Here is a 27,446-nt window from a genome sequence, read left to right as displayed (position 1 = left end):
AGTCGGTTAGTTCTCAGTTGGCTATCCTTATGTCAATTTCTAACTTCGTCCATGAGGCTCATTTCCTATGCGGCCGGTGAGGAATAGTAGCACAGGCGTGGCTCTCGTGAACAAGCCTGGCTCGCTTGTGTCAGTTCTTGAGGCCTTCAAATCTTCCTTCGCGGCCGCTCCCTTTGACGGGTCCTCATTGTTTGGACCCAAGGTGAAAGACACCCTTACCGCTGTGAGCAAGAGGGCGCGTTATCTGCCGTAGGTGCCGTTATTCCACTCCCTTTCGCTTACCCCAAGGCTAAAGGAGGGAAAATGTGGTTCCGCAAATCCTATTTTCTCCCAACAGCAGGAAGATTCCCGTCCAGAGGCAGAGGGCGGGAAATTTTTCAGGGAGACGCCGTCCCAGAAGCAGAGGCCCGCAATTCTGGAGACCCGAGTCCTTCGTGGCTCTTCAGCCTCCCACGCCATGAGGGATTGCCTGGCTGTGCTGCTCGAGCCAGTCGGTGTCGTTTGCCAAGCACCTAAAAGCCTGGGAGTCAATCCAGGACAGATGGGTGCTTCGGATCATTGCGGAGGTTACACCATCCCATTCAAATACTCACCCCACCGTCCAAGAGATCCCGGACCCACCACCCAGTCAAAGGGAAATAGCAGCCGCAGAAGCTTTAAAGCTGCTAGAAAAGGAGTCATCCAACGGTCCCCACAGACCAGATCGGATCAGGAAATTACTCCAGGTTCTTTTAGTGCCAAAAGACAGGGGACCTGAGACCAATATTGGATCTCAGCAGACTGAACCAATCCGTCCAATCCAAATTCCGAATGGTCACGTTACAATCCATTCTCCGTTGTTGGAGAAGGATGTTTGGATGTGCTCCATAGACCTCAAGGGCCTATTATCACATACCGATACATCAGGCGTCCAGAAGGTATCTGCGCTTCAGCCTGGGAGTCAGTCATTACCAATTTTGTGCTCTGCCCTTTGGTCTCACCACAGCCCCAGGGTGTTCACCAAGTGTTTGGCAGTAGTGGCTCACCTGAGAAGTCTTGGATTCAAGTGTTTCCCTATCTCGACTGGCTCCTGACTGCCACCACCAGGCATCTACTAATGGACAATCTCAAAGCCACCATCTCCTGGGTGTTTCCCTGGGGATTACATTCAATTGGTCAAAGTCTGTCTTGCTGCCCTCTCAGCATAAAGTTTATAGGGGCAGAGATAGACTCAAGATTGATCTTGCGTCTTCCTTCCTGCCGAAAGGATCCGAACTTTACAGGGCCAAGTTCAAGCTCTGATCTCGAGATCAAAGCCCCAGCCAGGATGGTCCTACAGGTTTAGGCTCAATGTCTGCCACGGTTCTTTTAGTTCCTCTAGCAAGATTACACATGAGGATTCTTCAGTGGCTCTTGTCAACTCAATGGTCCTTTCAGGATCTTCCCTCAATCATCACATCATGATTACGGAAATATGCAAAGGGACCTTAAGCTGGTGGCTTCAGACATCCAACTTGGATCAAGGAAAACCCTTTGTTCTCCCCTCCAGTGGTTACCCTGGCGACAGATGCCTCCCAGATAGGGTGGGGGCATTGTCTGGGCAGGCTAGTTCAGGGCTCCTGGCTTCCAGACAAAGCTCTTCTCCACATCAACGTGTTGGAGATGAGGCTGTACTTCTATCCCTACAGGCCTTACAAGTTTCTTCCTCAGGGCATCATCGCCATCCACACAGACAACATGTGGTGGTCTGGTATCTGAACAAACAAGGAGGGACCAGATCGCCCTTTGCAGAGAGGCCATGAGAGTGTGGAATGGGCTGTAGCTACCAACTGCTTCTTGGTAGCGACCCACATCCCGGAAAGTCAAATGTATTGGCGGACAAATTAAGCAGGACAATTCTCTCTCCTCACGAGTGGTCTCTAAACCGCACAGTAGCAGCCCAGGTTTTCAAGAGATGGGGACCTATTTGCAACTCCACAAAACACCAAGTGCCAAGGTTCTTCTCCTTGATCCCACATCAGGAAGTACCAGCCATGGATGCTCTAGCACAACCTTGGCCAACAGGGCTACTTTATGCCTTTCCAATTCCACTTCTTCCCAAAGTTATTCAAAAAGCTTCTCAACTGGGGTCTTCATTGATTCTGATTCCCCCTTTCTGCCCTCGTCAGATATCCTTTCCTTACCTGAATATGCATCCAGTGGACGATCCGTGGACCTTAGACCTGATTCGGACTTGCTAATCCATCAGTCGGGACATTGGCATCAGTCCCTTCAATCTTGAAATTGACAGCTTGGCTCCTCCACTTCGACCTTAGTTAGGCACACACTAGACCGGAAGTTGTTCACATTTTATCTTGACCCCACAAACCCACCACTAACAAATTGTAGCTTAGTAAGTGGAAGAGGTTTGCTATCTGGGCTCAACTCAAGGGCTTAGACCCTATCACTGCTCCTGTCCCAGAGGTTTTGAAATTCTTAACATCCCTGTTTAACCAGGGATCTTCTGTCTCAACTATTAAAGTCCAACTGGCTATCTCTAAATTCCACGAATCCACGGATCCTCCTTTGATGAGCAGCAGACTATGCAAAGCGTTCATTAAAGGTGCGAGCCTATTCGACCACCAGTTTTCATCCTGCACCTCCGTGGGATCTTGATTTGGTGCTTGGCATTAACATCTCCTTCGAACCGGCTGCTACATGCGAGTTAAAATATCTGTGATGGAAAGGGGCATTCTTAGTGGCTATTACTTCTGCAAGAAGAGTTTCAGAGCTTCAAGCCCTGTCTATTAAGCCACCGTACTTGATTTTCCACAAGGATAGAGTATCACTTAGGCCTAATCCATCCTTTGTCCCAAAGGTCTGTTCTAGTTTCTGTCTTCAACAATCTCTAGAGCTACCAGTTTTCTTTCCAAAATTCTCCAATGAAGCAGAATACACTCTCCATAAATTGGATGTTCACAGGCAATTACGCTTCTATTTAGACAGGACTCAGCAACCGTAAGTCAGACCAGTTGTTTGTGTCCTTCTCAGATAATAAATTGGGCCAAACCATCACAAAGCTACTATCTCAAAATGGATCAGAGATTGCATAACTCAGGCCTATTCTTCTTGAATAAGCAACTTACAACATCTATCAAAGCTCATTCTACCAGAGCTATGGCTACTTCTATAGCCTTTCATTTCCAAGCTCGCTATATCGGAATTTGTGCTCGCGACTTGGTCCAACCCGCACACTTTCATTTCCCACTACAAATTGGATGTGGCATCTAAAGGACGAGCATCATTTGGTTCCACGGTACTCAGGAGTGTTTTTTCCAGTGAGCCACCCAGGATTCAGGTGCTAGGGGCGCTGTCCCATCATTCAGAATGTAGGCGAGATAGGATCACATAACATCTTTAGTTATGTACTCACCATAACTTCAGATGTTTGGGATCCATCTCTACATTCAATCTACCCTCCTTCCCCTGCCTTGCAGATGAGAAGAGATTGAACGGTTTTGAGTTCAACTGTTTTTATCTTGTTTCATCTGACGATGTTATATAAGCAGGGTATGCGTGTGTGCATGTATGCGGACAAACTAGATCTGGGGGACTGGTAGTGGTGCATCCTGGGATATAGTAAGCTCAGCCAATAAGAGACTTCGCGGATCGGCTCCGAACCCATCATTCAGAATGTAGGCGAGATGGATCCCAAACATCTGAAGTTATGGTGAGTACATAACTAAAAGTTTTTCCATCTCTTTCAACCTTCTGGTTTAAAAGCTCGCATTTGTGCTTGTTTCCCACCTTTCCTGTAATTAGTCTAGTCCAGATACAGATTTGCTGTATCCAGGACTGTTTGTAAGCTTCTGAGCCCCCCAAGCCTTTCTGTGTTGGAAGGAAGCCTTCTAGCTTATCAGTGGGAGTTTTAAGCACTAGGTAGCCTATCTACCACAAGAGTGGTTTCTGGCCCAGAAATTGTGGTTTATTGGCCGTTTGGGCAGTTTTTCCATCTCTTTCAACCTTCTGGTTTAAAAGCCCACATTTGTGCTTGTTTCACAACTTTCCTGTAAATAGTCTAGTTCAGACACAGATTTGCTGTATCCAGGACTGTTTGTAAGCTTCTGAGCCCCTAAGCATTTCTGTGCTGGCAGGAAGCAGTGTAGCTTATCACTGGGAGTGGTAAGCACTAGGTAGGCTATCTACCACAAGATCCAGGTACAGATTCTTAGTTTTAGCACTTGAATTTGCTTATTCGTGCTCAGCACTTGCTCTGAACTTGTTGTTAGCATTAAATAAGCTACAAATTACTACAGCACTCAACCTTCCTCTTTACCTAGAGAAAAACAACTTTTATACTCACTTTCCTCACTTGTCTAGAGGAAAGTAATTTTTTTTATTCAGGCATGTCCAAAGGGTCATCTCCCAGTGTTCCCTCCTGTCTATTTGATGAATCTGGGCATCTTGGGGCAATGTAGCAATTGCCTCATGTACACAGACAACCCTCTCCTCCTACCACCCAACACTACAACCTGTGAGAGATGCACTTATCTAGCCAAACTGGAGGTATAGCTCTCTCCAACCAAGACTGAACTTGACAGTCAAGAGGAGAAGGCAAACACTTGCACCACACCACACATCACATAGTCCCACTAAACCTACACCACCAAAATCAACTCTCAACAATATCTGCTCAAGCAACAGAGACCTCCAAAGCAGAAATGCAAGCAACCTCTAACCCCAACACAACCCAAATGACACATAGCCCAGAGACTCAGTGTGGCAATAAACCACAGCCCTTAAGGCAAAACAACGTACCCAACATAATAGTAATAGGTGGCTCTATAGTCAGGCACACTGATGTCCCACTCACCAGGCTAAATAAGGAGATGGCTACTGTCAGCTGCCTGTCGGATGCCAGGATCCGCAGCATAACCCACGCATTCAGGTCTCTCCACAACAAAAATGACTATTGTCATTGTCCATGTTGGTGTAAACAACCCGAGACATACCTCTCTGGACCACATGAAAAGAGACACAGAAGATCTCTCTGATTTTGTAGCCCAGGCAGGTATGACTCTAGCTTTGAGTAGCATCCTGGCATCACCCAGAATTATACCGCAGTACAAGGACAAAATGATTGACTACAACAATTGGCTAAGCTTCTGGTGCCATTCTAAGGAGATCCAGTATCTGTCTGCCTGGGACGACATGGTAGACAGACTACAATGCTTTGCCAGAGATGGCCTGCACCTGTTGCCCCTGGGATTCCAGATACTGGCTAAGGGTCTTGCCGCCCCTATAGTGCCTTTTTTAGGCAAGGTTGAAATGACAAATTCACCACCATTACAGGAACGGGCAAGCAAAAACTGAGTGTAATGCTATTCAATGCTAGAAGTCTAAATCTCAAAATGCACTCACTCGAGGCACTCATTAAAATGGAGAACATTGATATCTGTGCAGTGATTGAGACCTGGTTCAAGGCTCTAGAGAGCAGCCCTGCATTACCAGGCTATAACTCATACCACACTTTTCGGCCATCTAACCTGGACCAGAACACCAAAGGCGGAGGTGTGTCCATATTCATTAAGGATATCCACAGCTCCAGGGTAGTTGTGCAGTATAATGCATCCAAGGTTATCCAAGTGCAACTAACTCTGGGCAAAACTGCAATCCAAATTGTAACTTGCTAGAGATCCCTCACCATGCCCCAGGATTCCCACTCCTCTTTTCTTTTTATACTGGAAAATATTAGGGTTCGACCAAGCACCCTAATAATGGGTGATTTCAACTACCCCACCATTAACTGGAAAACTACTCATGTGCCAACTCCTTCACTCAACGCTTTCTGGAATTCATAAATTCCAATGCCCTGGATCAACTTACCCACACCCCCACCAGGGGCAACGATATCCTACACCTAGTCATTACCAACATGAGTGACCGGTGTTCCACACCTGAAGTCAACTCCTCGTTGGTCAGACCCGACCATAAGCTAATCACCCTATCTGCATCCCGCCCCTACCCACCATTAAGGAAACCACAGTAAAAAATTTCTCCAAAGCCAACTTCATGCTTCTTAAGACAGAAGTGGCGAACTTCATGACACCCATGCAGATGGACAATACAGTCAAGACTGCTAAATCCTACACAAATGCACTCTATAAGCACTTACACAAATGCATGGATCATGCTATCACAATCAGAACCAAGATGCTATCCTCCAAAAATAGGAAGCCAATCTGGTGGTCCCCTGCCATAAACAAACTCTACAACAGAAGGAAGAAACTGTTGCAAAAGAGAGTAAAATCCCATGAGTGGAGGAACTCCCTGGTCAGTCTCAGTAAGAAGCTGAGATCCCTTATAAGATCCTCCAAAGCTAGCTACGAAAACAAAATCGCCACTGATTCTAAGGGCAACCACAAAGCATTCTATAGCTATGTCAAGAATCTCAATGGCAACACCCAGATCTGCTCTGAGTTACAGCACAACGGCACGAAAATTACAGAACCAACTGATATTGACAACATCCTGGCAGATACATTCAGTGCTAACTTTACCCCCCTCTCACCCCCTAAAGGTTCCATATCTATACAGGAAGAAGGCAGAGTCCCTGTAATCACATCTATGCAGGTAAAAGCTGCACTCTCTAAAACCAAAAACACAACATCCCAGGCTGCATTTTACACGAACTTCAGAATGAATTAGCTCCCCACCTAAGCACCATGTTCAATCATAGTCTCATGTCAGGCTTTGTGCCCACTGAATGGCGCACAGCAACAGTTATCCCACTCCACAAAGGGGGAGCCACCACTGATTCTGGGAACTCTCGCCTTATTAGCCTGACGAGCCTGGTTTGCAAGGCCATGGAATGTATCATCTTGGAACTCATAAACAAAGACATTGGTAACCTCCAAACTCTGGACCCCACCTAGTTCGGGTTTGTGAAAGGCAGATCACCAGTTCGGGTTTGTGAAAGGCAGATCATGCCTTCTGAACCTGATAGAGTTCTTTGAGGCAGTCACCAAAGCCGTACATGAGGGTAAGGTGGTTCACACAGCCTGTCTTGCCCTCGCCAAGGCTTTCAACGCCATCCCCCATTCTGGAATTATAGCTAAACTCACTAAACTAGGTATAAATCCCTACATCACAAAATGGGTTGCCAACTGGCTCACTGAAAGAACCCACACTGTAAAAGTTGCAGACTCCAAATCTGACTTCAAACCAGTGACAAGTGCAGTACCACAGGGATCAGTCCTGGGACCTCTCCTGTTTGGTATCTACTTCTTTGAAGTATAGGCTAACAGAGAAGGCCTCTGGCTAACAAAGTTCATAGATGACTGCAAATTAGGAGCAGTAGCCGAGTCCCCAAATGATGTGGACATCCTACAGAAGGGCTTCACTGAGACAGATGCCTGGTGTCAGAGGCATGGCCTCAAGCTCAATGCCAAAAAGTGCATTGTCATCCCCTTTGGTAAAAACTCTCTACCCATGAACTACCACATAAACGGCAGTCTATTTAACACCGAATGTGTGATAAGAGACCTTGGGACCCAGGTGGACAGTAGTCTCTCCTTTGATAATCACATTGCCACAGTAGTCAGGAAATCCTTCTATGTGGCATACCTCATCACAAAAGGGTTCTCATCCCATTCCAGGAAAAAAGAGGTCATTGTTCCCCTTTACTCGGCACTCATTAGACCCATTATAGAGTACAACGCCCCGTTTTGAATGTACCTTACAAGACATCTGCAGCAGCTGGAAAGGCCACAGAAGTACCTCACAAAGAGGATTATTGGCCTCAAACAGATGCCCTACACTGACCATATCAAAAAACTCCAGCTTTACTCTGTAGCATATCGCCTACTCCGAGGAGATCTCTGCCTAACATATAAAGCTATGTTAAACCCAGAGCTGTTGGACATGCCACACCTAAAGAAATCCCAATCCCTCTGAGCTACATGCTCTAGGGACCTAAACCATGTCACCGCAATAAACAGGCCATGCTGGAGGGATTGATTCCTGTCCCAGATACTTCCTATACTCTGGAACAAGCTACCCATCTATGTCAAGCAAAGTTCCTCATTAGCACTCTTCAAGAAAAATCTTGATGAGTGGATGGGAAATAGTAGGGTTAGCATATTTGGTTATATGAAAAAGAGGATGCTCTGTCACTCACAGCAAAATGTCACAAATACTATAAATAACAATAAAAATAGCTTCTGCCTTCGGCACCTCTGGCCATTCAACAAAGTACAAATACAAACAATGATTTTGGTGTGAAGAATAGAGAAGGCATATATAATGCATTATTTTATATTTAATATATTTAATTAACAATTAGTTTATGTTGCAGAAATCAATGTCCTCATGCTTCTTGGTTCCCCGAAAAAAATCTGACAAGTCTGACTGAGCCTGTGCTTTAGCCCAAGCTTATTTTTCAGAAGAACTAATTGCTTTCAGTAAATTCGGCTGAGTGCAGAGGTATGCGTGAAAGTCTCTGTACGACATATGCTTAAAATTATGCTGCATGAACAGAATTCCTTTGATCGATTCAGCCGACAACTTGTTCCTTTCCTTTGTCCACTGGATTGCAATTGAAAATACTCATTCAGTGTTTGCATTATGTGCCGGAATTGCAAAGAAAAACTCCGCGATCACAATAATTTTTGAGAAACATTCCTCGTTCTTGCAACTGTTGAAGTATTTCACCCATCTCTCGTGAGCCAGAATCTCTTTGAAGTCTTCCTCTTTAAGATTAGCCTCAACAAATTTCTTCAAATTGCAAAAGTGATCAAAACATTTGAAATCATCAACATGCGCACCCTTTTCTCTGAGATATAACACAGTTTGTTCAACTTCATTCCAACTTGGAATTTCAATTAATGTCATCCATGCAAATCTACTGAACTCCTCCAGTGGTTCTGTCTACATTTCCAGATTCTCTAGACATGTTCTATACACTGTGGCCACTTGTGTACAGAAAGCATTATAACAGTCTTCTAGTCCATCTTTACGCAACTTTGTTAACAGTTCTTTCACCTTAAGTGACATGAAGCCGTCTTGCACACGGCATCTGAGAACAGTATGAACAGATCTCAGGCAGTGTGTAACCTCCAGCAATGAGTTGTTTTCACGTTCAATTTCTTCAATGTGCAACTGGGATACACTCATCTGTGAATGCACGTGCCAAAGGTAAACTTCACCCAGATCATTTTCAAAAAACTTTTGTATTACAATAGGCGGACTTTTTTGAGACAAGAAAAAAGACTTTAAAGCGGGAAACATCTGCAACAGCCGCTGAATGCCCGGAAATAATGACAGCCATCTAGTTTTGCTGTAGTAAAGCAGCTGACAAGACTCCATCTCAGCAAATTCACAATAGTCTTTCAGTTGTTCTGTTCGAATGGTGTAAATTGAAAAGTAGTTGTAAATTTTCAGAAGTATCAACTCAGTGTCAACATCAAGTGTGTCAGCGCCATACTGCACGCAGTTGTTTAGTACATGTGCTGGACAGCCAACTCCAACTAATGTTCCACTCTTTTTCATCTTCATCAAATTAGCAAAGATGTTGTAGCCATCAGCTCCACGCCTGACACCGCCAAAATTAGTATTGCAGTTATCTGCCGCGAAGGCAGTACATTTCTGAAATAAGTGGTGCTTGTCTAAACTGTCCTTAACGCATCTGGAAATTATCTGCAGTTTCATTAGGAGTGCTGTGAACGTCAACAAGTTTCGATTGCATGTCACCTTTTTTCCAGTCAAAATACTGTAAGAGGATCGGAAATAACTTCAGAGAACCATGATTGCTACCATCTGTTGCGACTCCACAGCAACATATATGGTTAAGTGCTTTCTCCACCAAGTCGACAGAATGCGGAGCCAGGACAGAGTTGACAATTGCTTCCGTTTTAGTCTGGGCGCACAAAACTCTTTGTGCAATGTCAGAGTTGGGTAATATTGTTTTCAACACGCCATAACCGCAGTCCATCTACCTATAATTGTGATGATGCTTAACGGCATGAAACGACAGAGTTCCTTCAGCCGCTGACACTAATTCATCAATTTTCGAACCAGGTGTTACAGAAAAATTGGTGATTTTTGAGGATGAACTTTCTCCTCGAACATTTTTCACATGCTTCAGAGTGCTTATGTGCGCATTCAAATCAAGTGCACCCTTATTTACAACAGAAATGAAAGTTCCGCCACCACATATCATGCATTCTGCTTCCCATTCATATCTGCCTGCACGAAAACACGGGTACTTGGCCTTCATTGCATCTGTAAACGAAAAACGATGTTTCGGCATTTTCATCGGCTAAACTTTGTTTAATTTCAAGTCTTCAAGCTGACGATGCAATTCACTTTCACTAATGATAACAGAAAAAAAAAAGAAAGGGGAGACAAAGGCTGAAAAATCAAGTCAGATATTAAATAATGCTCATGTAAACTTACAAAACATGTTATTCTAGCAATTTTCTATTAGCATAAAAGTTCTGAAGGAGATGAAGTGTATAACAAGTCTCTAGCATTATTTAGTGACTTCAATCCTCAAAGTTTTGCCAGAAAAAAAAGAAACTTTATGAGGAACAAACCACAAATGAGAAAAAAAATGGACATTCTGAGAAATTCTGTGAAGTTGAGACAATGTGCTACACTACTTCCTTCCTTCTTGTTTTACTAAGAGTCTTAAAAAATATTTTGGAAAATACCACTCACCCGGGAAGCCAGGTTCTGAAGGGTAAACTTTCTTAATCCAACCAACTTCTACTTAGGCTTGTCCCTTTCATTGTCTCGTGTCAAATACTGTGTGCAAAACTGTGATGTCCATGGTGTGACGCGAGTGAACTACTTTTGGAGTGTATGAGACGGCTGGGTAAGGGTTTGGCCGATTGCATTTGCTTTGGTGTATTATTATATTTAAACAGTTGATTGCTCTGGCGCCCTGCTTAAGAACAAAACATGACAAATCTCACCAGAATCGGAAACAACCCCATGAATAATTAGGGACACTTGTAAAGTATTAGTAATGTTAACCTGAAATATTGACAGACTAGCTAGGAGAATGTCAATTAATATACATTTTTGAAGTAAAAGACATCTATAACTCAGCAATGTTGTACTGTACTAGTTCACCGGATTGGCAGTAGGAAGCGCCAGGGGAGAGGGTGATGTCCCATTTATGTTATGGTACTGGTATGTTATCAGAGAAGAAGTTGATTCAACTTTATACTCATGAGAGCTGAGTGGTAGGTAATAATTCAGTCTGTGGAATGTGCTAAGCTCATAGTCTATATAGTCTAGACTTATAAAATAATAACGCAAACTTAACTTATCAGCTCACATTTATTTATAATGAAGAAAATAGTTTACATAATTGCCAATGTCTTATGCCTTCATGTCTATGGGTGTAGAATTGATAGAAAATCACTTCAGATTGCTAGATTTAGTTATCAGTGAAGCTTCTAAATCTCAGGCAACAGAAGTGTAAGGTGTAAACACACTGGGTATGGCTGTTTCACAGCAATACAAATAAAAATTACAAAATAGGCAAATTCATTTATCAGACAAAAGACTTTGTGCACATAAACACATGGCTGTTTACAGAGTCATTCTGGAATTAACTTCACAACCAGTCTGTGCAGAATTCTTATGTTCGCGGTTTAAGTTGTTACGACATCAACAGGATCACTTAAGATGGTCCAACAGGGAGCAGCTGGATAAAACAGTTCATGTATAATGCATGACATGAGCCTTAATTTTGTGGATTTCCTTTCATACTAGTTCTGGCCCAGTGGGTCTAGACAAGTCATACACAACCAGTGCTTTTCAATGTGGACAATAATCTGGCAGAACTGGAGCAGGTCTTCACTTAATCTTCAACTGCAAAGGATTGCTTGGCTTTCAGATCTCATCTAAGGAAAATTCCAGTAAGGAGTGTAGACAATATGATTACTTTCCAAGTCATTTACTTGTTTGTTACTGGTAGGTGAGCTGGCCCAAAGATTATTTTTTTAGCCATGAACAGAGGACAAAGGCATACCAAAGCAGATCAGAATTTTGGTGTTACATTTATATGGGCATAGCAAACACACACGCGCTTGTGTGTGTGTGTGTGTGTGTGTGTGTGTGTGTGTGTGTGTGTGTGTGTGTGCTTTCAAAGTAGATAGTGCAACAAATAAAAGACACTCTTGCAACAATACAGAGATGGTTAACATGGACCCTGTGCAAGAATGATAATGAATTTCATGAAGCATCCCATATTTGTCTCTACCTGCTCTAACTGTAGTGCTAAATTTAAGAACAAACTCTTGTGGCGGACTATTCATATTGATAAAATGGTGGACTATTCATATTGATAAATTGTTAGCAAAAGAAAATAATCAAGTCATATAGTAAATCTCCATCTCAGCATGTCAAAAAAGAACTACAAAACGCTAGCAAAAATCCTAAATGTACCATTAGAAGGTATAAAGTTGAGTATGAGGTTAGTGTATCTATTTCCTTCAAAGGTAACTGTTATAAACTCTTCTTTAGCTATATCAGAAAGCTAAGAAGTCTCTGTTTCATACAGACTCCTTAGAGGTGACTTTTGTCTGGCATACAACGTGATCTCGGACCCCACCTTGATGAGACTGCTGCATATCCACAAGCCAAGCTCCACTCGAGTAACCCATACATGCGGCCTCGGCCTGATCTGTGATATCAATAGGACTTGGTGGCAGGACAGAGTTGTGTCCCAGGGACACTCCCATCTGTAGAATAGACTCATCTCTTCACGTCAAGCGTAGTACCACTTTACTCCTTTTTAAGTGCAACCCGGATAACTGGATGGGAAACAGAAAATACACCCCTGAGATTCCACCCATGTCCCTACTGGACAGGGGCATTGGATGCTGACTTGTCTAAACATGGGCTAAACTCTTGCCTAGGCTTATAAGGGCCTCAGGTCCAATAGCCTAGTAACTTCCTATGATCCTATATATATAATAATATAGCATTGTTACCTTTCCGAGTTCACCATACTGAAATTTATTAATTGTGGAATGCTTCAACTCATCTCAGATTATGAACTTTGCAATATGCATGATTCATTAAACAGCTAGACTCTGCATTTATGTCGTACCCCTCTTTGATTCCCCCTTATGGCTTCCCCATATTAATACTAACATTCCCAACCCACTTAACTTACCCATTCCTCTTCCAGTACTCCCCACAAGTATTTTCTAGCAGTTCCCAATATATCATATACCTAATACAACTATACTATACTACTTTTGTCTAACTCTTTTCATCCTTTGTCAGTCAGGGACATCAAATGTCTTAAACCACCTATGTTTTCCACCTGCTTTATATCCGTTTATAATTTTGTATTCTCTGAGCTTTTCTCCTTGCGCCTATGGTGAAAAAGGGCTCTGTGCCCAGTTGGACTTCCCCAGTTAACAAATGTCAACAAATTAATAAATAAATGTCTCTTTCTTTCTCAAGAGTTCATTTTTCTCCCAACACAATTATCTTCACTTTCCCAAGCATAAAAAGAAAATGGCTTCACTGTTTCTTCCTCTCTGTAGCATTCCTTTCCTATTCAGTTTTCTCCATGTACACAATGTTGGGTGTGAATTAAATCTCATGACATTTTCTTTTTTAAAAAGTCACAAATGTATGTAAATCGTTCATTCTTGGAGTATGTGTTTAATCTAGTTCATTAAACCTGCTGCGTAGAGACAGGAGTGGAGAGGGCTAGCCACTAGACTGCCTTTCTCAGAGGGAGGTGAACTGTGCAAGAGACCAGGAAGCAAAAAACTGGTACCTCAGAGTCGGACCCTGTCAGCTTCCTCATTAAAAGGTTCTTCTTCCTTACAAGCATCAGCGTTCTCCTGCTTTGATGACGAAACAGCCTTAGCAGCAATTGGCGCCTCCTTGGCGCAAAGCTCCATCTCTCAGCGAATGGGAGAATTGCTACACTACAGTGAGTGACCAGTCGGGCACGTGCAATGGAAATAATACCTGAAAATGCATGGGAGCATGCACTCCTATGGGTCGCAGCACAAAACCCAGACAAATCGCAGACTTTTTAAAAACCGCCCAGATGCCCGGACAGGAGCACAAAAAGAGGACATGTCCGGGGGAACCCAGACATATGGTAAACCTAGGAAATATACCCTGGGGATCACTTCTGTGGCTCTGCTCGACAGGGGCACAGGAAATTAACTTTCCTGGGTGGCATAAGCCAGGGAACCTTGTTGGCTAGGCTTACTGAGGCCCTTGGGCCGATAGCCTAGTACCTACCTATGAACCTATGAAATGCAGTGATAAACCAAAAGCCTCTGATAGTTCCCACATGAAATCAGACAAATGAGATCAAAAGCAGATTTGGTATCAGTGCTTGAAAATATCCTTTTTACACATTCATGGGTCATACAATTATAAAAGCAGCATACTTTTGCAATGTCCCTGGTGTAAACACACCTTTTTAGAAATTGAAATTATTTAATTTACCAGCCTAGGCATAATGCTTATCAAATGATCACAAAGATGATTGTGAATAACGCAGCTTAGTAATGTCTACAGGGTAATAAGAGCGTGGGGCCGAGTGAGTTTGAACATTCTTAATAGTTGTCTCCGGAAGGTAATGCTACCAAGAACAAAGTAAGTGAAGCATCTGTGTTAATGACTGATATCATCATATGCACTGTCCAGGGTTGAAGGCATCTCCACAAAGACCCTGCAGAACTCTGCTGGGAATGTGCAAAGCTGTGTTAAATTGTAAGGCTAGAAGAACCATTGCCTGAAACTCTATTATATGAATTAGAGCCTTAGCAGAGTTTGATCATGTCTGCATGATCTTGCAGATAGTAGTCTGGGATAAATATTCCTACATCTCATGGGAACCTGCAGAGCTTACTTAGAATAGAAAAAAAATTAATGATTTGCATAAGAGAGTTGTAATTCCAGAAGCTGAATAGTTGGATTTACAAGTGCCAAGATCTTGACTTCCAGCTGCTTTTGGTGAACTCTGCTCTATGACTGACTGAATCAACATTTCTTATGAAGTTTTCTGTACACAGTAAGTAAACAGAAATAATCTGCAAACAGAGTGCATGTGGGATCATTACCAAAACATAACTGCTGTGCCCTTTTTTTTTTCACAGTGTCTTCGTTACAAATGTAAATGGCATTAAAACAGAACTAATCGATAACGGGTATATTGTAGGAGTGCGTCATTGTTTGATATTGAAGTTATTTTCTTAAGTTAAACTTGGACCTTGTGACTTTGTAACTGATAGAGGAATCTGTGGATGATATGAAGTCACACATCTTATGTAAATAATCTCTTGTGTCAGATAGAAGCTACACAAGTATAACATATGCTAGGCATCCTACAAACTCCATACTATAGTATGAAAAAATGCTTATCGAATGGTATTTTATGCTTTCTTTTGTATGATTTTAGTTGTATCGCTTTCCATATACACCACCGTGGTGGAAACAGGCACTTTCAAATGACTAGTTTATGTACAACGAAACAAATATTTGGCAAAGCCAAGTGTTTGCTTGCAATTTACTTGTCAGGTTGTAGTCCTGTGTCAGTCATGTTATACACAAAAGTTGTAAAGTTTTTGTACATGTGTTAAACATGACAAGATTATATTTATAAGGTGATAATCTTAAGTTAGACATTCCAGGTTTTTAAACAAATATATTATTTATACAATTCTTTGTTTTCTTTGACTTATATTGTCAGTCTATCCAGACAACAAGTAACCATTAAAAATGGATGTTACTACTATACTGTGAAAAATAAGAAAGTGATTAGTACTACTTCCTCTCAGATATAGTGTTCAGGGTTCAGTTCTGGCCTGTGAATGTTGTTTGGCTTGAGTCTGAATACTATCCCTGACACCGTGATGTTTTTTGTTTTTCTGGGAGATCTGTGATCTTGTCTGTAAATTAGCTTTTGGTTGACTGATCCAACTCTGTTAAGAAAGGTTAGTGTATAAATGAATGATTAGGAAGTAAATATGTAAGAAAGGAGATGGATGATCGTTTTGAGTCTGCACAGGAACCCCAAGATGCCATTACTACATAAAAATGTTCTGTAGACTCTGAGGCCACTCATTTGAATTCTGTTTCATTCCAAAGGTCGTACAAAAATTTAAGTGGTTGATTATACAGGAAGTTATTTGTTAAACATTGCAGGTTTAGTCAAAAAAGATACATAATGTCAAATATATAAAGATATCTAAGTCGAGCAAGCAAATAACTGAGTATAATCCTCACAGCAGCTACCGACCTAAAAAGAGACAAGTCACCATATGCGGTTATGTTACACATAGCTAAGGAACAGCAGAAATCCAAAGCACATTATGCAAGACGGAATTTTCATTTCCTGCTGCTTAAAACTGTTAATATCTTCATTATGCTGCCATGCAGAAAATGATAATTCTTCATTGTAAAGAACTTTTTCATGACAAACTGCTTTGCTTTGCTTTCTTGGTTCATTTCCAGAGCTGTATGATCATTAACAGGCCTCTTGCACACTGTAACAGATGCTGTGTGTGTGTGTGTGTGTGTGTGTGTGTGTGTGTGTGTGTGTGTGTGTGTGTGTGTGTGTGTGTGCAGACAGAGAGAGAGATCACGTAGAGGATGGGATCAGAAATAAAGGGTCAAACGGGTGTAATGTTTTGTTTTAGAAAACCAGTGGCAAAGCAGTAGAAGAATGCTTTTACTATATGTAAGACAATGCCATGTAGCAAATTAACTTTGTTGCAGACTCTCTGAAAAGCTCTGTAATCTGCTACACAAATTAGACTATGTGCTACGGTATGAAATATAGTGAAAAGAGGCAGAATTGTTTATTTATTTATTTTTAGTTGGTTATTGCTGACTTAGACAGTGAAAATAAACTGTCCCACTTCCACACACATCTCCCAACTCTGATTACCTGTGTCTCTGTAACTGTCTTGAATGCTCTAAATTTGAGCCAGTGAGAGAGACTTCCTGGAGTTAGTATACAAAAATAAGGCCGCTGGGGGTAGGGAGTGGGTACTGCAGCAGTGATCATTTGAACATTTGCTGATGTTCTTCGTGTTTCACTGTTGCAGTCATCACATTTGGGTTATCCCTGCCAGGGTAGCCCTCAGTCTGCCCGAATACCAGAGGCTTAGTATTTCTACATCGGTTGCTGTTGCTCCAGGACTGACGTCAGGACGTCAGTGGTATAAAAACAGGCAGCCGACCCCATTACATCAGTCTTTCTTGCCGAGGAGCCCAAAGCAGAAGCAGTTTGCATGAGTGCCGGTCGACCCCTACCTGAGTTTTTCATTTCTGAATTGAAGTTAAAGTCTTCTAAAGCTGAATACCCCGTTGGGGATCCTTTTTTCTTGCTCTAACTGATGTCAGAAAAAGTTAACAATTGTCTCACCTGTAGAAAGCAAATACCACACAGAGACTTTCATTCGTACTGTGTCACTTGTTTAGGCCCAGACCACAACGTCCCCCACTGTCACTTTTGTGCTTTGTTCAACGCCAGAACTATACGCCGTCAGGTCCTTATTGTAGCTAGATATTTTCACTCTCAGTCCTCGATTTCCGATATGGCTTTGGTAAGCCATCTGACAACCAATCTTCTGAAAAAACGTAAGGATAAAGACAGAGACAGAATGCACAGGTCCAAAACTGCCGACAACGCTTCCGTTAAGCTAGTCGTCAGTTCTCCGGTCCTCAGTGAGGCACTTTTGCAGCCCCTGATGCCTGCTTCTGTGGATTTGCAGGCCACTACCGAGACCCTTTCGGAGTCTGGTATGCCGGGAAACTCTTCTTTGACTAAGGATCCTGCAGATGTCTCTACCTTGGATGGGTCCAGAGCCGATGAACAGGCACCGTCTTCTGAGGAAATACTTTGCACTACCAATACTCGACACAAACAGACGACTTCTTTCACATCTACAGTTCTTTTGAAAACTACAGAGTTTCTAAGGCCCAGGGTATGAACCACACCCAAAAAAACAATGCCCCAAGCTCAGCCCCCCCCCCTTGCTTTCTTGCCTCAGTCTCAAATGCTTAAAATGGTGGAAGACCTTATAATGCTTATCAGGGGAAGCCAGGCTACCCTTTCCAAAAGAAAAAGAGACTTGTCCCCAGTAGTTTTATCTGAACAGGAGCCCAATGACTCTGATGCATCTAAATATGAAGATATGCAACCCCTCTCTGCTTATGAGGATTCTGATGCAAAGGAGTCCATCCCTTCAGCCTCTCTACCCGAGGACTTTTCCTCTGGAGAAACCCTACATACTTTAAGGGAGCATTTCCAATGGAAATGTCAGGACTATCCTCAGTCAAAAAAGAGACTCAAGGAATTCTTAGATCTTCCACAACACAGACCTCTGGCCATTCCTCCTGTCCTGGATGTTGTGGATGATGTTTTTATGGAATCCAGTCTGATGTCTGACACCCTCCCTCCTGCTCCCAGAAATCTGACTGGTACTATATAGTCCCTGACTCACAAATTTATTTTCAAAAGTCCTACTGCTGACCCCGAGGTCATCTCTCAAGGACCTAAAGGAATCAAAGCAACTTCAGCTAAGAATCCCACCCCCTCAGATAGGGATTCCCGAGCATTAGACAGATGGGGTAAAAAAGTATACACCTCTGCTACTCTTGCTAATAGAGCATTACATTGTCAGTTCCATATGCTGAAATATCAGCAACATACCATGGAACTCCTCAAACAAAAAATATCTTCTTTCCCTGCTTGTGCAGAAAATAAAGAGTTACAAGAGTTAATGCATTCTGCAAGTCAAGTAACTAAGCACACCTTAGAATGTGGTTTTGAAGCCCTAGAAGCATCTTACAGGGCAGCAGTTACTGGTTCTGTACTTAGAAGACATGCTTGGCTTAAGGAACAGACCTTGCCAGACTATGTCAAATCCAAATTATTGGACGCACCCTTGCACAAAAACAGCTTATTTGGCACCAAGGCAGAAGAGGTCCTACAGAAGAGGTCCTAAAAAAGATGGAAGAAAAAGCTAAATCTATGCAGACAGTTAAAGACTTCTAAATGAGACTGATGCATGGTGTCAAAGCCATGGTCTCAAGCTAAATGCAAAAAAATGCGTAGTAATCCCCTTTAGAAAAAACAGAGTACCCGCAAACTACAACATAGGAGGTAATCCCCTGAAATCTGAAGAAATAAGGGATCTAGGGACCCAAGTAGATAGTCAGCTTTCCTTTGATAACCATGTTGCCAAAGTGGTTAGAAAATCCTTCTATGTGACCCATCTGATCACGAAAGGGTTCGCATCAAGATCTAAGGATGTAATGTTGCCCCTCTACTCTTCCCTCATCAGACCCATTATTGAGTACAATGCACCAATTGGAATGTACCTGGCTAGACATCTCCAGCAGCTGGAGAGACCACAAAGGTACCTAACCAAGAGGATTACTGGCTTCAAACAGCTGCCCTATGCAGCACGATTGAAAAAGCTAAGACTGTTCTCTGTTGCATACCACTTTCTCAGAGGCGATCTCTGTCTAACGTGCAGAGCCATGTCCAACCCAGAATTGTTGAACATGCTCCATCTTAGCAAAACCAAATCTACTCGAGCTACACGCTTTAGGGATATAAACGTCAACACAACAATGAATAGAACATGCTGGAGGGATAGATTCCCTTCGCAGAGACTTTCCTTACTATGGAACAGGGTCCCGATCTACATAAGACAGAGCCCCTCACTATCACTCTTCAAGAGGAATCTTGATAAGTGGATGGGTAACAGAAAGTTTACAGCGGGGATCACACCAACAGCACTACTAGATAGGGGCCAAGGGTACTAGCTGCTAGTACAAGGGTCTAGGGAACTACTAAAGGGGCGGTGAATACCGCACAACGTGGCTGGGCTAATATATGCCTTCGGGCAGATAGCCCAGTACCAACCTATGAACCTACAGGTCCAGCCACCGAGGTTCAGTAGGCATTGCCCCTCCAAGCACTGTTCCTTTCCTGACCCCCCCCCCCCCAGGTCAGCTCAGCCCAGACCCAGGGGAAGCAGGCCCCTCAGACAACAGCCCCAGGGAATGCAGAGATCTAAGCAATGGAGTTCCCCCTCTTCAAAACCAGGGAGTGCAAAGCCACCCCTTATGGTAAGAGATCACAATGACTTCACACTTCCACCCCCTCCCTCTGCCCACCTGCACTTGCCCCTAGGAGGAAAACTCCCCTTCCACGCACTAGGAGGAAAACTCTCCTTCCACGCAAGCAACTGGGCCACCATTACCAATGACCACTGGGTCCTCCACATAGTGTCCCAGGGATACAGATTTTATTTTCACACTCTGCCAACCCTAAAAGGGTTCCCAGTTCTTCCCCCAAACCAGTGGGCAGAGGCCAAAAAGCAGCTTCTTCCTGTGCTTTCCAAGGATGCTTGGTTAGCCACCCTAGACCTACTAAAAGAGGCCTACCTACACATCCCAATCAGGGAACCATGCAGGAAATACCTACATTTCATACCATTATCACTGCACTTTCAGTTCTCTGCACTTCCCTTTGGCTTATCTACTGCTCCCAGAGTTTTCACAAAACGTCTGGCTTCCACCATTGCTTTTTGCAGGAGAAGAGATATTCAAATTTACCCATACTTAGACAACTGCCTTATTCAGGCAGACAGTCAGGAAAAGCACCTGACCTTTGTAAAGGACCTATTGACCTCCCTGGGGTATACTATCAATGAAAATAAATCAAAACTAGTACCCACACAAAAAAATGTATTCCTGGGAGCAAGCCTGGACACAGCATCCCAGATGGCATTCCTTACACCAGAAAAACTAACCTACCTGACAACCTACTTCTCTCAACTAGCCACCAGGACCCGTTTATCCGCAAGGAAAATCCTGCAAGCTCTAGGGTTCATGGCTTCTTACATTCTACTCATTCCATATGTCAGACTGCATATGAGGAAACTACAATGGTACCTAAAAAGCCTTTGGTGTTAGCACTCTCAAGACCTGGAAACTCTTACACTAGTGGTACCTTGTCTAAGGAAAGATTTTCTTTGGTGGACAGCAACATGCTGCCACAACAAGGGACTTCCCTTCTCACTACCCCATGCCGCCCAGACCCTCACCACAGATGCATCAGACTATGCCTGGGGTGCACACCTGGATGGCGGGTGCATTCAGGGCCAATGGAACCCAAATCAAATACATCTGCACATCAACCAAAAAGAGATGTTAGCTGTTCAGCACGCTCTGACAGCTTTCAGACCCCTACTCTCCCTGGGGCTTCTACTGATCAAAACAGACAACACCACAGTGATGTGGTACATCAACAAGCAGGGAGGGACTCACTCTTATCCTCTGTGCAGGCTCGCCATGACCGTTTGGCACACGGCCACAGCCATGCAACTACACCTGCTAGCACAATTCCTGCCAGGCTCTCTAAAATCTCTGGCAGACAACCTAAGAAGAAATCTGCTAGACCCGAATGAGTGGCAGCTAGACCAAAGAACTTTCACCCTTGTAACCCAGAAATAGGGCACCCTGAAGGTAGATCTATTTGCCTCCCACTCCAATCATCAGCTCAGCAAATTCTGCACCAGAGAACCTCACAGCAAGGCCTGGAAAGTGGATGCTCTATCCTTCCAGTGGGTAAACCTCGCAGGCTATGCATTTCCCCCTCTACCACTCATTTCAAGGGTACTGCTCAAAATAAGGGAAGAAAAACCATGGACCATCCTGATTGCCCCAGACTGGCCACAGCAGCACTGGTACCCACTGATGTGCAGCCTCTCACCCCTGCCACCATGGCACCTACCTCATATCCTAACACTCGTGACCCAGAGGAATGGAGAAGTCATGCATCCCCAATTGTAGACCCTCAATCTGGCAGTCTGACTTATTCCCTGGCCTCTCCTCAAGCTGCCAGTCTAAGCAAACAAGTTCTAGATGTTATACGTGAGGCCAGATGCCCCAGCACTAGAAAGTCTTATGCTGACAAGTGGAAAAGGTTTTGCACCTGAATCCAGGCTATGGGAGTCGGAATGGCACAGCCTCTCATCCTGGATTACCTGGCAGACCTACTACACAAGGGTCTATCCTTCTCTTCTATTAAAATTCATGCCTGTGCCATCTCTGCTCATTTCAGCACATTTCCACCTCTTTTCTCACACCCTCTCATCAGACAGTTCCTAAGAGGGGCTAACAACTTGAGGTCACCCAGAAGAGCTCCTACCAGCTTGGGACCTAAACTTTGTGTTGGAAAAACTCACCCTGCCCCCCTTTAAACCTGCAGCTTCAGAGAGTTAAAATTTCTCTCTTGGAAGACAGCCTTTCTTCTGGCCATCACTTCAGCTAGAAGAGTATCAGAGCTACAAGTAGAACCATTCATCATTTTCCATGCTGACAGGGTCTCCCTCAGGACTAACCCATCCTTCATGCCAAAAGTGGTGTCCAGTGTGGCTCTCAACCAATCCATTCATTTGCCCACCTTTTTCCCTAACCCAGAAAACAAGGGGGAAAGGATCTGCACTCTCTAGATGTGCACAGACAGCTCAGATTCTACCTAGACAGGACTAAATATTTTAGAAAAACTGATCAGTTGCTAGTCAGCTTTGCTGCAGGAGCAGAGGGCAAGGCCATATCCAAACAAACAATTTCCAGATGGATAGGACATTGCATCCATTTCTGCTACAAACAGCACAGAAAACCTCCCCCCAAGGGGGTCAGGACATATTCCACCAGAGTAACCTCCACCTCTGCAGCTTTCTTCAGAGGGGTCCCTACCAGGGACATCCTGGAGGCTGCAGCATGGACTTCTGTTCATACCTTCACCAAGCATTACCACCTGCCTATCTTCTCCAAATCTAGGGCAGGCTTTGCCACTGCAGTCTTGCAGGGCATCCTAGCCAGCCGTCAGTCTTCTTGACTCTCTGCACCCTTTTCTTTAGCTTTGGGAATCAACCCAAATGTGATGACTGCAAAAGTGAAACACGAAGAACATAGTACAGTTGTGTACACTTACCATAAATGTAGATGTTCGAGTGTATTCACTGTTGCAGTCCTGGTTTCCCTCCCTCCACGCCCATCTCTCTCTCTCTCTCTCCTTACAAGGATGTTTTGGTATTTACTTTCTACTGGTGGTGTTCTTCCACCATAACCTAGCTCCTTATTGTGGGCTCCTGACAGTTAGGGCAAGAAAAACGGATGTAATAGTGTCAGCTGCCTGTGTTTATACCACTGACGTCCTGACATCAGTCCTAGAGCGACAGCAACCAACACAGAAATACTAAGCCTCTGGTATTCAGGCTGACTGAGGGCTACCCTGGCAGGGATAACCCAAATGTGATGACTGCAACAGTGAATACACTCAGACATCTACATTTATGGTAAGTATACACAATTGTTAGCCTGCTGCTTCTAAAACAGCAGATCGACTGTGTAAGATTCCTCGGTCTTTTTATAGCTGTTATATACTTTTATCGAACGTGCCCTAGCAGCTATAATCTTAGTTAATCCAGCTGCTGCTTATAGGAGAAAGTGTATGCTTCTCCAACTTTGTGTTTCAGAATTTTGAATTGTTAGACTTGTATGTTAAAATTTATTCTAATTGTGAAAGCGGGACATTTTACCTGCAGTTCCTTCTTGAGAGAAATAATTTGCCTGAGTGGTTTAGATTCCTCCATTTCACAGGTCACAACTCATTGTTTTAAGTGTGTATAAGATTCTGTAGGTACTTCTTCCAGCCAGGGATGTGGCCACCGGAACTGTTTTGAGAAGGTTTGTGTAGCTGCATTCCTAAAACCTCTGTGAAGATGCAAAGAATGAGTTTTTAAATTCTTCTTTGGATAGTGTTAGTTTTGGACCCTCTGCTGCAATGGCTATCAGAAATGTGATGAGAGGGGTAAATTGATTCAGAGAACCTCTCACATTTTTCAGCCCTTCTTTTCCAAATTTTCCTAGGGAAATCCTGATGAAAATTTTTTGGCAAATAATAAAATACTGGTAAAATATACAAAATACTGGTAAATACAAAACACTTGTTAAAGAAGTAAAATGCTGGTAAACAGATGTTTAAAAAGCAATGGCAAGGGGTTCCAAAAAGAAAACAGTAACCGCCCAAAACAAAGGCCAGTCAAAGACGTCAGAATAACTGATGTATTGTTGTCCTATCTTGCCCTCATTCTTACCAGGATGGGTTCATATCTGATCCTTGGATCCGACTCGGCCTTTATAAGTTCAAGGTCTTCCACTAGCTCATGGCTAAACCCTAACCCAGCATGCACCAGGAAAGCTCCTCAGATCTCATTTGCCGCTAAACAAGATTGGGTGGTTGTTCTGCTAGCTCTGGCTAAGTATAACATATCTATTATTCTCTGTTGCATAAAAGTTGCTTAGTCTCATTGTTAATTGTTTAAAATTATAATTTTTTTGGTATTGCTTGGTGTACTTGTGCCTTTTGTGGGGTTTTTTTGCTGTTGGCCATCGTCTTCGATTAGGCCTTGTTTTCCCTTCCCGGCTCTTTCTTTAAAAGTTTATTTAACCCATTTAAGTTAGAGGGCTCCCTCTGTTTGGTTGTTGGTTCCCCTCTGCTTGTTATTTCTATTCAGATAGTCAGTTTGTTTGAGTTAGAGAACTGCTATCCCCTTAGCCCATTTAAGTTAGAGGGCTTTGCCCTCCCTTCAATTCTTTAAAAGAAATAAATCACATATATATACATATATATATATATATATATATATATATATATATATATATATATATATCTTTTATAACGTGGACAAAAATGTCATTGACTGATAGACACAATTTGTGTCTATTATCTTGGAGCTGTCCATCTCCAGGAGTCTTGCTCTATCTGCCATTCCTTTAGCCACAGAGCACTCCTGGAGAGGAAAAACAAATTAATATTGAAAGGACTGTTAAAAATCTCCTTCTCAGAGGCAATACAAAAGGTCTGGGTTTGCAGAAATCTGACAAATCTCCTTCTCCAAAATCTGATAAATCTGAGAAGAGATCTTCCTCTTCCAGTGCTCCATCGGAGCCATCAAAAAAGATCGCAAAAACTTCGACACTGGATCCGACAGACCTACAGCCCAGGCACAATGTGTCTCGGTTCCAGTGGAATTTTAGATTTGGAGCCAGTCCCCAGTCTTGGAGCCATTCTCTCTGACCCTAAGGTCACCCATTTTACATCCTTCCAAGTCTCCAGCCCCCTCAACTCGATCTTCCAGGAGCTTATCTGATCATGACGTGGATCGAGTGGTACAGAGGCTATTAAGGACACCAGCACTGGCCAAGTTATCAGATCCAACCCGGAGGGTTTCGGATCCAACCACATCCTCCTCTTCTGTGCCGATTCCTCCTTTGATCCGACCTCGGACTTCAGAGCCTGAATGTTCTGAACTGATAATAGTGGAACCTTCGGATCCGAGACCTATTTCAGGCTCTTCAGATCCGACCATTGCTCCATCGGAACTCAAGGAGTCTAGGGGCTGATGCTCTCCGGTCAAGTTCGGGGAGACAGTTGTCGGATTAGGCTTTGTCTCTCGGGCCATCGGCTCTGGTGGGCTCGGCTCCTACATTGGCCTCAGGCCCATCGGCCTTGATTCCAGGATTCCCTCCATGTCTTCGGATCCAGGAACTTCCTCGGACAGGGGCAGGGGGCTTTTCAGGTGATGAAGAGAGTACTGTCTACACAGGTAGTTCCACTGTCATCTGTGGACATTCCTCCCCCCAAAGCACCGGTGTCTGCCTCTATTGTTTCCACAGGGATGCAGAGATCATAGACCTTAGGATGCCCCAAAGGCCACCCCCCACTCTTCCAAAACTTTCCAGAGTACCCCCTCTGAGGAGATCCCTCAAAAGAGACAGTGCAAGAGGAAGCACCTCCAATACGGACCTCGATGAAGCTGAAGGGTCCCCACTGTTACCTCCTAATAATGTCTCCTTTGGAGGCATCCTAGAAATGCTTAGGCAGAGAGGTGGCTGGAAGTCCACTAACCCTTTGACAGAGGAGTCTGTGTACCTGAAGGCCTTTAGATCTCACCCTTCCACTCCTTGGGTGTCTCCACCTTTCGAAGAGCTTATGGACCTAGTTTCTTGGAAGGTGTGAGAGCCTCCAGATTCAGTGAAACCTGTTCCTAGGAGGCCAAATAAGTTTATCACATCCCCAGTAGACAAACCTTTTCTAACTAAAGGAGTCCCTGTAGATGCCATGGTGGTGGCGGCAGCCACCAAGAAGGAACTCTCAGAGACATCTTCTTCTGTTAATCCATGGATCAACGAGTTTCATATGATGGACAGATGTGGAAAGCGCATTTTGTCTTCAGCAACTTTTGCTGTCAGATCACTGAATTACCTAACCCATTTTACTAGGTTGCAGAAAGACCTCCTAAAAGAGTTAGGCGATACTCTCCGAGGTTCAGTAGCTGAAGGGGTTTCTAACAAAGTTTCCTCTCAGCTCTCTACCTTAAATTCAGTAGTCAACTCCTCTAAGAGACTGATCTCTTATGCAGCAAATGGAGCAAGAAGAGCAGCGGGTTCAGGAATTTCCCTAAGCAGGCATTCTTGGATGCGCTTGTGTGATTTAATGGAACCCTTTAAATCTTCCTTTGTGAAGGCTTTATTCGATGGCTCATCTGTGTTTGGGCCGAAAAAGTCAAAGACACACTAACCAGGTGTGAGTAAGAAGGAAAGACTCTGTCTGCCATAGGAGTCCATTTTCCCCTAATTACTAGACCGTATCCCAAAGGTCAGAAGGGAAGTGGGAAAATGTGGTTTCGAAAGTCTCAGAGAGCTTTCCAGGACACACATGGTGAACCTTCCCCCAGCGGCAGATGGGGATGTGGTAATGGAAGATGCTGTCCACGCAGCAGAGGGGGTCCGAAGAATCAGGGCGACAGAGAATCTTTCTTTGGTAAGCCCTTTTAGCTCTCCTAAAAGGAGTCAACAGTCAAAAGCACTTTATATAACCATAGTAAACATGATAGACAAGTCATTTAACCAATCCAAACATTGAATGTCACAAAGATGCAACTACCCAATAGACTGTTAAAAAACTCCACCCCCATTCTGTTTAAAAGAACATGTAATATTTTACCAGTATAAAAAACTTCTTATTAAAACATTTCTCATAAAAGGTTTTTTTTGTATCTTGTATATATGTATGTATATTTATATGTATATTCCTGTCAAAAACCATAACAAGACAAATCAAATTTTGTTTGCTTTTTCATGTAGCATAGGAATGATAGATATAGAGTCATTAATCCCCAGGGGGAACATAGCTGCCAATCTTATCTGCCACTCAGTTTCTTTTTTCTTTAACAAATTTCTCTGGTCACCCCGCCACCGCGAGGTTCAGGTTTTACATCCTCCAAAATACCAAACACAAACTTTTTAAAATTCAAACAATTCAGGGAATGGTTAAACAAAGCATTATTTTTGTTTTTTATTTTTATATAATTTTTATGTTTGTATATTCTATTCTTGAG

The 27,446-nt window shown here is 43.3% G+C and overlaps 1 protein-coding gene and 1 non-coding gene across 2 annotated transcripts in view; both read left to right on the top strand.

Annotated features, from left to right (window-relative positions):
* Positions 1–27,446, top strand: part of DUSP3 (dual specificity phosphatase 3) — a 720,871-nt gene that overhangs the window by 135,943 nt on the left and 557,482 nt on the right. The gene's annotated exons all lie outside the window — the stretch shown is intronic.
* On the top strand, positions 12,124–12,226 carry LOC122788486. The gene has a single exon (XR_006362688.1). It is a non-coding gene; the product is annotated as a U6 spliceosomal RNA (small nuclear RNA).

The sequence above is a fragment of the Protopterus annectens genome, chromosome 13.part0 (assembly GCF_019279795.1).
Source record: "Protopterus annectens isolate FY-2018-M chromosome 13.part0, PAN1.0, whole genome shotgun sequence".
In the NCBI taxonomy this organism is placed as follows: Eukaryota; Metazoa; Chordata; order Ceratodontiformes; family Protopteridae; genus Protopterus; species Protopterus annectens.
Note: the sequence above shows the minus strand (reverse complement) of the source record. Positions and strands in the feature narration are given on the sequence as shown.